At 41.0% G+C, this 12,935-nt stretch overlaps 1 long non-coding RNA gene across 1 annotated transcript; it reads left to right on the top strand.

Moving 5' to 3' along the window:
• The first annotated feature begins 2,980 nt into the window (after positions 1–2,980).
• LOC138114750 (uncharacterized) lies at positions 2,981–12,311 on the top strand. The gene is made up of 4 exons (XR_011152779.1): positions 2,981–3,086; positions 9,211–9,305; positions 9,683–9,800; positions 11,920–12,311. It is a non-coding gene; the product is annotated as an uncharacterized lncRNA (long non-coding RNA).
• Positions 12,312–12,935: the final 624 nt, after the last annotated feature.

Raw genomic sequence — 12,935 nt, 5'->3', positions numbered from 1 at the left:
TCCTGGTTTTCTCTCTGTGAATGCAAACACTACTCCTGGTTTTCTCTCTGTGCTGTGATTCCATGGAGCACCCATGCCTGCTGGAGGGCAAGAGGTGGTCCTGGACTCACAGACCCATCCCCATGCCTCAGCCAGCCAGCAGTACCTGAGGGGAATAAACTGCATATCATCTAAGAATTGTATGGGTATGCTTACTGCCTTCGATTTATAAATTAAATTCTATTCTATAGAAATGAAACTCATTTTCAGGTTTATAAAACCTGAGTCACTAGTAGGATTTGAAATTACAGTAAGAACTTTAGTATCCTCTCTTCTAGTACTTTAGTATCTTTTCTTTTTTTCATTGTATGACACCTAAATAAACAATACAGTGATTTTAGTAGCAAAGGTTAGCAACTATCCAAAAGATTTGGAGATGCAATTCAGGTAAGTTATCCAAAGTTCACATTAGTACCTACATACTGTATCTATATTGCACAAGGTAAATCATACTGGAATTGAATTTATTATTGCTTTAGCCCTTCTTTGGTTAGTGAATTGATTCTATTGTTTTTTCCAGTCCATTTGTGATTATGAGAGAAATTTGGACAAAGACTCTTCAAGTCAGGATTGTTTGTGTGTCATTAGGCTGCTCACCCTTTGCAGCCCCTGGCCCATGATGTGACCTTGGCCACCTCTGCCGTCTCTGGCTGGATAACAGAAACCTTCCAAGTAAAAGAACAGAAATCAAGAGATAAAAAAATCATAATACACTTTCTGGTGGGACTCTTTAGGGATTCTTTATTCCTTTGGCACAATGTAATCAGTACTTCCTAGAGGTCTGACATCAGCAGATATTTCTGTGTATAACGACCAGTCTTTAGTCAAAGACAAAACCCAAAATGTTTCTGTATGTCAGCCCACTCTGTGTAAAATGAAGACAACAATACTCCCCTTTCCAATCTGTTTCTGTGCTCTGATGATTGAGATTCTGGTCTCTCTTGGCACAGCACATGCAGGTCTCTCAGACTATGCTGGACCTCCTTGCAGAGATCTGGCACTGGCCAACCTGCCACTTGCTGCAGCAGAGCAAGTATATTTGGGCATGTAGAGGGGAGGCTGGAGCAGGATGGCTTTCGTTTCAGATGGTTTCTTGCTTCCCACAACATGCAGGGTGGATAGGGATAGGCTCAGACAGAACTGCACACTGGAATTCTCCTAAGAGGCTGAGCCTCTTCCCAAGGGCACAGGATACCTTCAGGTGAAAGGTGTCTGAAAAGTCCTCCATGGGCTGCACCTGCACACAACCTTTCCTTCCTCCCATAGCCCACTAAGTGTCCAGTGCTGATATCCAAACAGCAGCCTGAGGACTGTGCTGCTGCTGTAAAATTCTGTAAAATTCTGCAATCTTTCTGGCAGTTTGTGAGTAACTGTGCCTTATATTTTTTCTGCCTTTGTGGCAAAAGATTCATTAATTCAGAAGGGAGGTGCTGTGGCCTTGCAAAAAAGATATTCATCCATACCTGACAAATGATTTTATCAAGATCCAATTTCCCCTGGCCTTTGTTGTGCTTGTACCCAGTTGGTTCTAAACAGCATCCTTGAGCCCTAGATAGTTCAGCAAAATAAACGGGCCATCTGCAAAGCTGTATACATTGTTTCTTCAATTAGATGAGAGGTGAAAATTTGCAATATAGCAATTTATAACTTCTGGTTACAGCCTTGGAGAATGCAGTCATAGACTGTCATGGTCTGTGTATGCAAGGCCATCCTCCTTCTTTTTCTCTCTGTTGTGTGATCATTACAAACAATGCAAAGTCATATGTGAATTGCCATGGTGGAGGCACTCCTCCCAAGACTGTCTGAGCAGAGCACATTCTAAACATTGCACTCTGAAGCCCAAAATACAACAGCAGTAACAGAATCCTTTCTCCAAGTGGTTGCCAGCACTGTCTCCTACCAAAGACCCCTAGGGAGGCAGGCCTTTTCAGCATACTTCCTTCAAACACAGCCTCACAGCCGGTGTTCAGATATCGTGTGTTCACATTTATCTTAAATTAGCCTGCACAGTGACTTTTTAGTGACTCAAAGTGAAAAAGAATCTTTCTACTGATGCAAACCAAAAATGAAGTTATATATATATATGCATTGGTAGGCTTCCAGTACTTCACACTACCAAACCATGAAGACAGCTGATGCAGAGTCTAGATTAGGAATAAAAATAAATACAGGAGATATTCTGCCCTGCATAGTTTGGATGGCTCCAATTTTCAAAACACATATTTTAAACCCCCAGCAGTTATATTTGAATTCTTATTAAAGACCCTGGGCAAAATTTAAATGACATGAATGTAGACTAACTCAACAGCAGTGAAACTGCACAAGTGCAGGCTTTGTCCTCAAGCAAGCTTTCAAAACCCCAGCTCCTCTGGTTATCTGTTACACTGAGCTGGAGATGGGAGACCATCAATATTGTCGTCAATAATATTTTAAATGGGAATTAAGTTGGGAAAAGTCACCAGCTCGGGTCCAAAACCTATTCACGGGTGCCGTTGAGCACACAGACAGGGAGGGAACTTAAGAAATTAATGATTCCTCCAAGAGCTGGATGGTCACCGGCATCACTCCCTCTCCCCCAGCTTTCCATGTCTGCTGCCATGGAGCTCTGCTTTCCCTGTGCGTGATTCACCAACTCTTCCCTTCCTCAGCACTCCTCCAATCTGTGGGAGTCAGGGCTGCATCCATGGAAAGGTCTCATGTGAAGGAGGAACAGACCCTGGAGGTACATTTGCGTGAAACTTTCTGGTTAAAGTCTTTGTGCATGTTCCTCTGGGTATTTTCTTTAGCTTGCTTCTTGTATGACTGCTCACATTCAAGAGCTAGTGTCTAATATCTTTGTTTTCTACAAAGAAAACAGCTCATTGCTTGTATTTTCCCCCTCTGATTGCTAGTTAATGAAATTGGTTCCAGCTGTAACATTGCTGCAATGAGCTACAAAGAATCACTTGTCTCAACTGCTTGGGCCAGGCTCGTTTCAGCTACGGCTCACAGATGGCACAGTTATCCAGGAGACTGGAAGAATGCAGTCAAGAATAATGCAAAAATGGGTAAAAGCCAAGGCTCATCAATCTTTGGTGCTTTGCTATTGTATCTGTATTGTACTCCAGCCTCATAGCTTCAACATATTAGCCTATGGAGCTGTTTGGTTGCTTTCTGGAATCTTGGTTCTTTGGAAAAGTAACTCCAAATGACAAGGTGGTTGTGCCAAATGAGAACTAGTGTAGTGCCAGCCCGTGCAGGAGGTGCTGCTAAACAAGGGGTATCTGAGGGGTCTGTTGTGTATTTCCCTTCCCTCCCACCAGTGTCCCTCCTCTGTGCTTTGAATTTCCTATAATATCCATGTCACCTATCATCTGCTATGTAACTCAAAATCTCCAAAAGAACTCAAAGCAGTTTAGCAGCACATCCCTGATAATTTCAAACAAATGTTAAATGCTGGCTGTAGCTTTATTTGTCTTTCATATTGTGGGAGATTGCTCCTTTACTTACTTTTGGAAATTATAATACAGATATCCTCCATTGTGGCATATTAAATATCTGGGGTTTGTGCTTAAGAGGTGGGCCCAGGTTTCCTGCAGCTGTGGGTATCAAGACCTGTAACTGTTAAATTGCAAATCTTACTGAATATATTGACGGTCCGGTGAGCTTTCTCCTTGGCTACCCTTTCCCACTGAACCACCTACCACTGATGCTCTCTTGGTGCTTCAGAGGTAATATTCAGCTTCCTTGTTGCTTTTACTCCTCCAAGTAATATTTTGCAATAATACTAATTATACAGCATGGTTAGATTTCTCATACCATTATTAGCAAATACATGTTTACTCTAGCTTTCCTTGTTTGAACTGAATCTGTGAGCTATATCCCATGTGGTATCTTTGAAAAATACTTGGATCCATTCTGTGCAAAGGTAAAGTTTAATATCCTTTTTTTGTCACTAGGGACAAACTGTTCTACAGCTTTAGGTCTGAGTTTCCAGAGGACTACAGCTCCCATGATCCCCAGGAAGGATTGGACCTGAGCTTTGACAGCGATGCACTTTATGAAAAGGAGGAAGTAAACAAAAAACAATTCTGTTGTTTGAGCAAGAGAAGTAAAGTTTGTAATTTAGTAGGGAATAGTAAACTCTGTTGGAAAATCCAAATGGAGATCTGTGATGGTAATATGAGAGAGGTTCAAAGGCTAAAGCTCTAAGGGAACCCTGTTGATTTGTCAAGTAGAAGGGCTCTTGGCCAGGAATTTATAAATGTCAAAGCCAGGATGGTTAATGACTTAAAAGAATGTGAGTTCTAAAGAAGAAATGTAAATTCTAGTGAAGTGAAAGGAAAAGGTAAGACTGAAAGCATGAAGTGCTTGTCTCTGTGCCCAGTGTGTGTCAGTTGCGCACAATGGAATGAAGGTTCCTGTTCCTCCTGCACAGGGAGGATGCTGTGATCAGGAGTGAGGAAGGTGATAGGTGCTTGCTGGATGTTAGAGCAGCTTTATTTTTTGTAATGGGCTCTACAAGGGGTAATGGCTTAGCTGGAGAACTAAAGTGACCCACCTGTCTCTGGTAGGGTGAGCTGAGGGGCTGAGAAACTCAGACGCAGACTAGCTGAGAGCAGCTAGTAAGAAACACAGGTAGCCCTGTGTTTCCTGTGTCTTTGCCGACAACTGCAATCTCCTTTTTGATCTCTGCTTTCGAAACTGGAGGTGTTGGTGATGATCTAACCAGCACCTGACTAGCCAGACATTTGTACTTGGAGGGCAGCTGGATCATGTGGTGGGGGGAGTGGCTGGCCCCCTGGCAAATCCCTTCAGAGGATTGCACCAAAATCTCAGTAATTTTCCTTTCAGCTTTATACCACCCACTTTCATCCAACCAACAATGAATGAACTTGAAAGGCCCAGTATGTTGAGCTATTGTGCAGAGTGGACAAGAGCTAAACTCTATACTACCAAGAAAACCTGAGAAATGATCCCTGTGGTGCACTTGCTGATGATTACTGTGTATTCTGACTTCCCTGTGTATTTCTATATAGTGAAATTATATTGTAATGCAGGAAGGTCCTTTCTTCCCTCTCCAATGAAAACAATAGAGCCAAACAGACAGCATTAAATGTTTAAAAAGATTCACTACATAGTTTCAATTATTGGTCTGACCTCTGCTGTGGCTGGTTACACTCATCCTCGGGATCAGAAAATACCTTTCTGTAAAATAGCAATAAAAAGAAAAAAAAATTTTTTAAAAAGTCTTTCTATCTTAGGCTAGCTACCAAAAATGCACTGCACCTTTCTGACCTCTGCTGTAGCCATCTAATAGCTCTTGTGGATTAATTTGGGAACAATACCGGCCTTTATCCTGATTTTGGTTTTGTGCATGGCTCTGCACTGATATGAACACTAGATATACTAAAATTGAGATTTTGAGGTTTTTAATGTTAAATGTGGAGTTACATCTATTTGAGATCTCCAGCATTTCCCTTGAGATTGATTTTTCCTCTGATAATTTGTTTTGCCAAAACCAGTGTTTTCCATTCTTAACTTGAACCATCTTGGTTTCATCAAAACTGGTTTTATATAGTGTGTCTTTGAGGCTAGGGGGTAACTGTCTCTCTCTTATTTTAAGATGAATTATTTTGTTGAAAGGCTATTTTTTTTTTTAGAATAAGAACCTGTATCTGCACCACTATGTAGTCTGCTTGAATTAGTTCTGCCCCAGATGGATGAAGCAGTTTAGTTGTAGCTACAAAAAACTTGACAAAGAGTGTCCAAAGATCTGTCCAAGAAGCAGGATAAGTTGTTTGTGCTTATCTCTGGGCTACCAGTAGGATCAGAAGCAGACAATCAGTGTATGTGTGTGCCATGCTCCGGTGTAGACGTGTCACACACTGGGAAACTGGCATTGTCCTCACAATGGATACAGCAGAAAGCTGCCCAAATCTGGACATCACTGGCCTTTACAAAAATGGTTTGCAAGTACAACTAACTCCTTATTGCTGTTTGAATGCTAGCTTTGCTGCATTTTTTTGTCGTGACTAGGACTGATGCTGGAAGAAGGGAAATCCAAATCCTGGTCTTTCATGGATGTGGAGGGACACGAGTTAGTGTGGGAGCTGGCTGTGGATTTAGTGCAGTGGGATGATGTGTACATGCACATGTAAAACAGGAGCTGTGCTGCAGCAAGAACTACAGCTCAGAGGTGCAGTGCTATCTTTGGCTGCACAGAATTACACGGATTCAGCAAAGCCCCTGCATTTGCCTGTGTGGCCAGCGAGCACACTGCAGCTTGTTTGTGTGGATGGAACCATTTCAAATTGTGCAGGATCACACTGCTGCTGGAGCAATTTGTCTTCCCTGCTGCATGTACAGCAGCACCTGCAGCCCCTCACGGAGTGTGCTGGGGCTTCGCTCACCTCCTTTCTTGCTGCTTGGCTAGTTTCCCCTTTCTTTTCTCCCTTCTTTTCCCTACTCTGACAGAGTAGCATTGTGGGGAAGGCAAAGCTGCATGTTTCTGAAGCACTGGAATGCAAACAAACCAGCTCCAACTGAGGCTTGACTGGGAAAATCTGTGCTGCACAGTGTGGCCATCACAGTGTGCAGTATCTATGAGCTGCAAGAAAAGACTGCCAGGCAGGTGAAGAGCCTGAAGGACCTGAAGGACTTCAGTTCTTTGATGGTGATGGTGTTTTTAAGAAATAGATTAAAACTAATTTGTGAATTAATTCAAAAATGTTCATTTTATCCATGCTTGATGGGTGGGAGTAGTGTATGAAGTCAATATCAGTTACCAGAGTATGCTGTGCCTCTCTTCAAAGCCTTGCACAAGCAGTGCTTGTAATGCGGGTCAATGGTGCATTTTCCCAGGAGAAAACAGAAGAGCAGTGCAATGAAACACAGGGGTGATGATCCAGCATGCAGCTTCAGAGCTGCTGGCCATGGGATCTGTACTCTGGACCTGTTTTAATTAGCTGAAATAAGCAAGAACAAATGTAAAGCTGGAGAGATGTGAGCTTCTAACTGAGAAGCAGAACCACCAAGCAGCTAATTGGGAGGAGGCTAGCTCTAACTTGTACAGCTGTTCTGTCCCAACAGCTTGCCTGATGGTGTAATACATTGAAAACAACAATAATCCTGCTGTCCAGTAACATGTACAGGCTAGTTACTAGAATCTTAACTGCAGCTGAAAGCAGAGATGCAGGAATGAATATCACAGGTAAAGCCAACCCAAATCTACAGTGACAAGTCTTTTCAAAGATTGGCCATTAGGATGACAGACTCTAAGTTACATGGGCTTCCACTGCTTACCAGACTTCCATTTGCTGCCTGTAAGCCAACAGCCTCATTTTCCCTGTGGCCAACATCCAGCTACCAAAATTTCTAATGCAGTTTTATGTATGGAACTTGCTGAGGTTCTAGGCAACACCTCTTTTCTCACATGGAAGAGTGATCTCTTTAATGGGATTAAAGAGAAGATATTTCCTGCTTCCATGCCTAAAGTGAGAGAATTGTTAATTGAGTAAGAAATATTATTGAGGCTCTTTTTCTAAGATAAGCTAACATCCTCAACTATATGCCTTGGTTTCTATGCTCTGGAGAAAAGAGAAAGGAATAACAATGGAATATTCTGATGCCAAAACAGTGACTAGCCCCATGCGGCAAGGTCACTGCTGTCATGGAAACTGCCCAGGCTTTGGGCTCTTCTGACAAGTAATGCCTATGGCATGATGGTCTGAAAATCCATCCTATATTCAGGATTGTTTCTGTGATTCATGTGTCTTCCTGTGTACGGCAAATATTTCCTAACAGTTTTTAAAAGAAGGGAAGATGAGGTAGAGCTCTCCAACAGCCACCAGTACCAGAGCACTCCGTGTATAAAGTAACCCTGAAGAATCTTGTGAATCCATGCATGTCATCAAAATGCCTGCAGGATTACCCAACAGAGCTCTTGATTCATAGGACTAGGACTAATGAACACCAGGAAAGTAATAGATTGTATTGGGTAATCTGTGTGTTTGGACGCCCAATCCTTCAAGCCAAGTCATTCTTGTAGGCCTGGGAAATCCTTGAATGAAAAACTCTGAAATTGCTACAGGTCTTCTTTAAAACACAGAGCAAAGTCCTCTGCATTCCATACACTGTGTAATACTGAGAAGAAACCACTGTGAGTAAAAATCCTGCTCTAATCATTAAATTCCTGCCAACCAAAAGTAGATACTTTTTTCCTTATGGCTGCAGAAACTGGACCTTGGATTAATTTCCTGCCAGCAGTGAGTCTGATCAAGCACTGTGCATCTGACAGCCAGCCTGGCACCACCTCACCACACGCAGCAACTGGGCTCCAATGGATTTCATGTGCAAGGAGCCTGAAAGGCATATTAATTTTTAATTAAATGTTTGACTTTCAGGTTTAGAAGGCCTCTTTAAGATATGTGTCAGTAATATGTATAGTGTTATGAACAAGAAGGTAGGTCCTTCCCTACTGAGAATAAATATAAATACATGTGTATGTATATGCGTATGTATATATATAAAAATATTTTTAAACCAAGACATCTGGCCCAGTAACACCTCTGCAGCAGTGAAAGCCTCCTGCCTTGCTCTGGTTGCATTCAGTGCTGTAGCAGTTTCACAAACCATGGTGGCTCGGGAAGCTTGCTCAGTAGGAGGAGTCCCAGACACTGATGCAAAGAGTTTCAATCAGAAAGAAAAATCCTAAAAATAATGTTGTAAGCTAGTGCTGTCATGTGTGGAAAGAGCTTGGCAGAGTTATGCAAAGGACTGATTGGTGTGGTGTAGATTTCTATGCAGGGAAGGCTGGCTTAGTTGGGCTTTTTTGGTGAGGAATATTTAGGAAAAAGAGGAGAAGTGGAAAAGGACACGAAGAGAGAAATGGAGAGTTTAATGTTTTGTGCTCTGGAAAGTAGAAAATTGATGTTGCCTGGGGAAAGAATTGCACCTGTTTCACTACATGTTTTTTTCAGCTATTTTGCCCTATTCAGATCATATGAATATTTTAGAAGTTTGGGAGAAGGTATGCAGAGTCAGACTTTGAAACTCCTCTCTTCTTTCTGGATGCTTTCCCACAACTGGAAAGTGGTAGGAAAAAAGCAACTCTAGAATATCACAGCACTTCTTCTCAGGCAACTGTACCTGGTTTTTTGTTAATAATCACTTATGTCACTCTTTCCACAGCCCAGAACTGTATTTACTGGCACCCAAGTGTGTGTAGTAAGTAACACCACAGCTTCTGTATAGGATGTACCAGCTGTACCTTACACAAAACTCCAGTAAGTGAGTCACTTTTAATAATTTCTCCCCCTTTTGGAAATGCATTTATATATGTGTTCTCTTACCCATGGTGAAGAAGAGTTTGGAATATATTATTATAAGGGTAACAATTTTTTTGAATAAGGGATGTCCATTCATTGGGATAAATCCTTGAAATCAGGGTGGTTCTGAAATGTGAAAGCATCATTAAATAATAAAAAAATTTAAAATCTAAAGAATAAAATAAAAAACCAAACACATGCCATTCTCCCTGGGTGAGAATCTACAATTAAATGAATTGCCCTTTTAACTAATCAAAAATTCTTTAGACATGTTTCTGCTATGGCAACTGGACCGGCATTAGGCTGATTGATGGGGCTTCTGAAATTATCTTTAGGACTTTCCACTCTGGTCAAAAATCTTCCCAACTCCCAATAGTCCAGCTGGCCTAGAGATGGAGCGGGGGATGTCTTCCTAGATCCTGCATTCAGAAATGCAGTCTTCCTTTTGGCAATGTAAGTATATATAAGTCTTTGGTACTTTTCCAGCCTCTCACTTAAATAAGACCATATACTGAGCACTAAGTGTGAAAGAAATATACATGCCTTTAAAAGTTAACAAGAAAAGTATTTTTGTTTGTTTCATTTAGAAGCTGGCATTATGCCTCATGCTCTTTACAGCTGCTAATAGCTGACAACTTTGACATCTGCCAGGCCCTGAAGGTGGCTAGAGATGCTGGGTGCCCAAGAGGACAGGATTTACACCTTTCCATTTGGCTGACTTTTTCTAATTTGGCAGAAGAAAACTCTTTGGCATTCCTGGTTTTAAGAAATCTGTAAACTAAGCTAGGTTTGCTGAGCTGTTGCCTGATGTCTAGGGGTTGCTATACTGTGATAGCATTTCGACATCAAAATGGCTAAAATAGCACAAGTGTTGTTCCTGTTATTTCTAAAACACCTCAGGACCACCTAGAATTTACTTCTATTTTCCTGAACAATGTGGTACTAGAGACAAGGCTTGCAGTTAACGTTCAGCCCACACGCACTTCATTAATACACACATTTGTTAAATTTGTGTCCTGCTAAGATGCCTGCTTCACTTAAAAAAAAAAAAAAAAAAAAAAAAAGGAAATCTTTGAGGAGGAGAATTGCTGAAGGTCTTTAGCTAAGGGGAATCCAAACCCTTGCAAGTTAATTAAGAGCCTTTTTAAAGACAGGTGGATTGATGGTGTATGATCTACATACATACAGTTGTCCTGCACACTGGAGATGCCAGAAATATCCCTTACGGTGGCCTTTAAAGTAAAATGGAAGGAAATTTGTAGTAATACTGACCAAAAAATGAAATTGTAGCATTTTGAGAATGCCAGAATATTGGGGGTTTTTTGTGTTTTCACATCCTTTTTGTTTGGTTTTTTTTTATACTACAGTCATGAAACCAGTAGAAAGTATTGAAGCATGTAACTGGATCCATGTTACTGGTTGCAAAAGTAATTTCTGATAATAACATGTGCCTATCCCTAGCTGCTATAATTTCTCAATTAGAAGAACCAGAAAAGTTGGTGATGGAGATTCTTGTTAAGCAATTAGAACGTTTTTTTTTTCTTATTCCTCCACTCCTAGTTAGATATTGGAAGGATCCCATTAAACAGAGAAGAAGAAAATTATCTCCCAGGAATAATTCTTATCATCTGTCTTGAAATTACTACTAGTATTCTCACTCCATACTAAAACAGAAGTGTTTTACAGAGCCAGATTTTTTTTATTACAGTGGTATCGAACTTGCTGTTTGCTCAAATTAAGAAATATCAATGGTCTATGCAATAAAAATTGATTTTCAGGAGTGCTATGTGCAACACAGCTCATTTGAGGAATATTGCTTGGCTTATCCTCTGTGGGCAGAATCTGCAGACTGACAGCATTTTAAATTGAAACAGTGATGTCAATAACGACATGAATAAAACATCCCCTAGCCATGTAGCTGGAGTCAAATAAGCCTTGAGATCTGGCCACAGCTGATTTCAATCCCTAGAAAGAATTTGGGTCAGAGAGAGACACTAAGAAATGTGATTGCCAACTTGAGTATCACCTTGAAAAGGTGTCACTGCTTGATCAAATATTTATTTTCTTTTTATCAGCACGGCAGGCTTGTGTAAAGAACATAAGTAACAATGAACTTTTCTTAATACATTGTATTTATATTAGGAAAATTTTGCCATACATCTGATACATCCATCCTGGGAAGATGGTCTTGCATACAGACTTTTATTCAGGTGTATGTAGCTCTTCATCCATTGTTTTTTCTGCATTTTGTCTTTTAATGTCTTGAGAAACTGTAGCCATTTAATGGGAATGGATCTGTGCTACCAACACACCATGCCCTCTCATGAGGACATTCTTTATTTAGGTATTTCTTGAAGATCAAACAAAACTCATTGGCATCCAAAGTTTATTTTTATCTTGCATCCATGTCATGACTGTTCCAAAAGCCAGCTGCAGCACACACGGGCCTGCTTTGCCAAACTCACTGGACTCTGCACAAGAGGGAGATGCATACCAAGGTGATCTCATGCATGTTTACACCAGGTTCAAGATATCTACTATGTGATCTTTTTCTTTTTCTCATTTGCTTTAGGCCTCCTTTCAGACTGTGAGTTCAAGGACCATCATCCCATTCCTGAAAACACATCTGCCTTCCCACCACACCTTCCCCATAACCTGCCTTATCTGCATCATTTGCAAACCTTTTTACAGAACATTGCCTATTTTTTTGTGCTTGTCTAGTGCCAGATAAACTACCGTTTGTTGGCTCTTAGATGACAGTGTAATAAAGATAGTAGCAATAATCTTAGGGTTTAAAGAGGCATCGTCTGAATTTATTGTCATGGAATAAAAGCTGTTAAAAGATTAGTTCTTGCATTGAACTCAACCTTGTGAGTTGAGAGCTGTTTAAAGGCTGAAAGACAGTTGTATTTTTCATGGATGTTTTGCATTTTTTAAGCAGAAATAAAAATAAAATGGACAGTTGTACTGTGCAACTTGCTTGACTACTTGATGGTCATGTGCCACTACCATTTTGCAAACCCCTTTAACTGCAAAAGTCTTGCTCTCTCTGCCTCCAGTTTTGCATTTTCACCACAACCAGGAGTTACCAACAGCACAACTCTGTCAAAAAGGTGTATCCAGGGCAAAAAATGCACAGTACTCTGTTTCAGGCAAGTTCAGCTGGGTTAGATAAAACAGCTGCCAAAGGTAGGCTTGACTAACCAGCATGCTTTGTCTCAGGCAGATTAGGAAAAGAGTAGCACAATTCCAATTCATTGAGCTATAGGGAGAGCCCTGGTTTATGGGAATGCCCATTCCAGATGCCTGGCATCTTTAGCCTGCAGAACCAGGTCTGGAAGAGGATGTTTACCAGCTGTCTGTAAAATAATGACTGTTTTCTGAGGCTTCAGTCACATGGTCATTGTAGAAATGGCTTTGTGGCAGTTGAAGACATCCATCCCCAGCCATAAACTGGAAATTACCTTCTTCCTGGTACAGCTTAGATGTCAGAATAAATCATCTGGGCACTCATCATGGGTTTTAGTGCAAAGACAGCAGGTTAGTAAGTGCTGATAGGAGTGATGTGAATTCCCCCACTTGACTTTT

The sequence above is a fragment of the Aphelocoma coerulescens genome, chromosome 9 (assembly GCF_041296385.1).
Source record: "Aphelocoma coerulescens isolate FSJ_1873_10779 chromosome 9, UR_Acoe_1.0, whole genome shotgun sequence".
NCBI classification, from domain to species: domain Eukaryota; kingdom Metazoa; phylum Chordata; class Aves; order Passeriformes; family Corvidae; genus Aphelocoma; species Aphelocoma coerulescens.
This window is presented reverse-complemented; position numbering and strand designations above follow the sequence as displayed.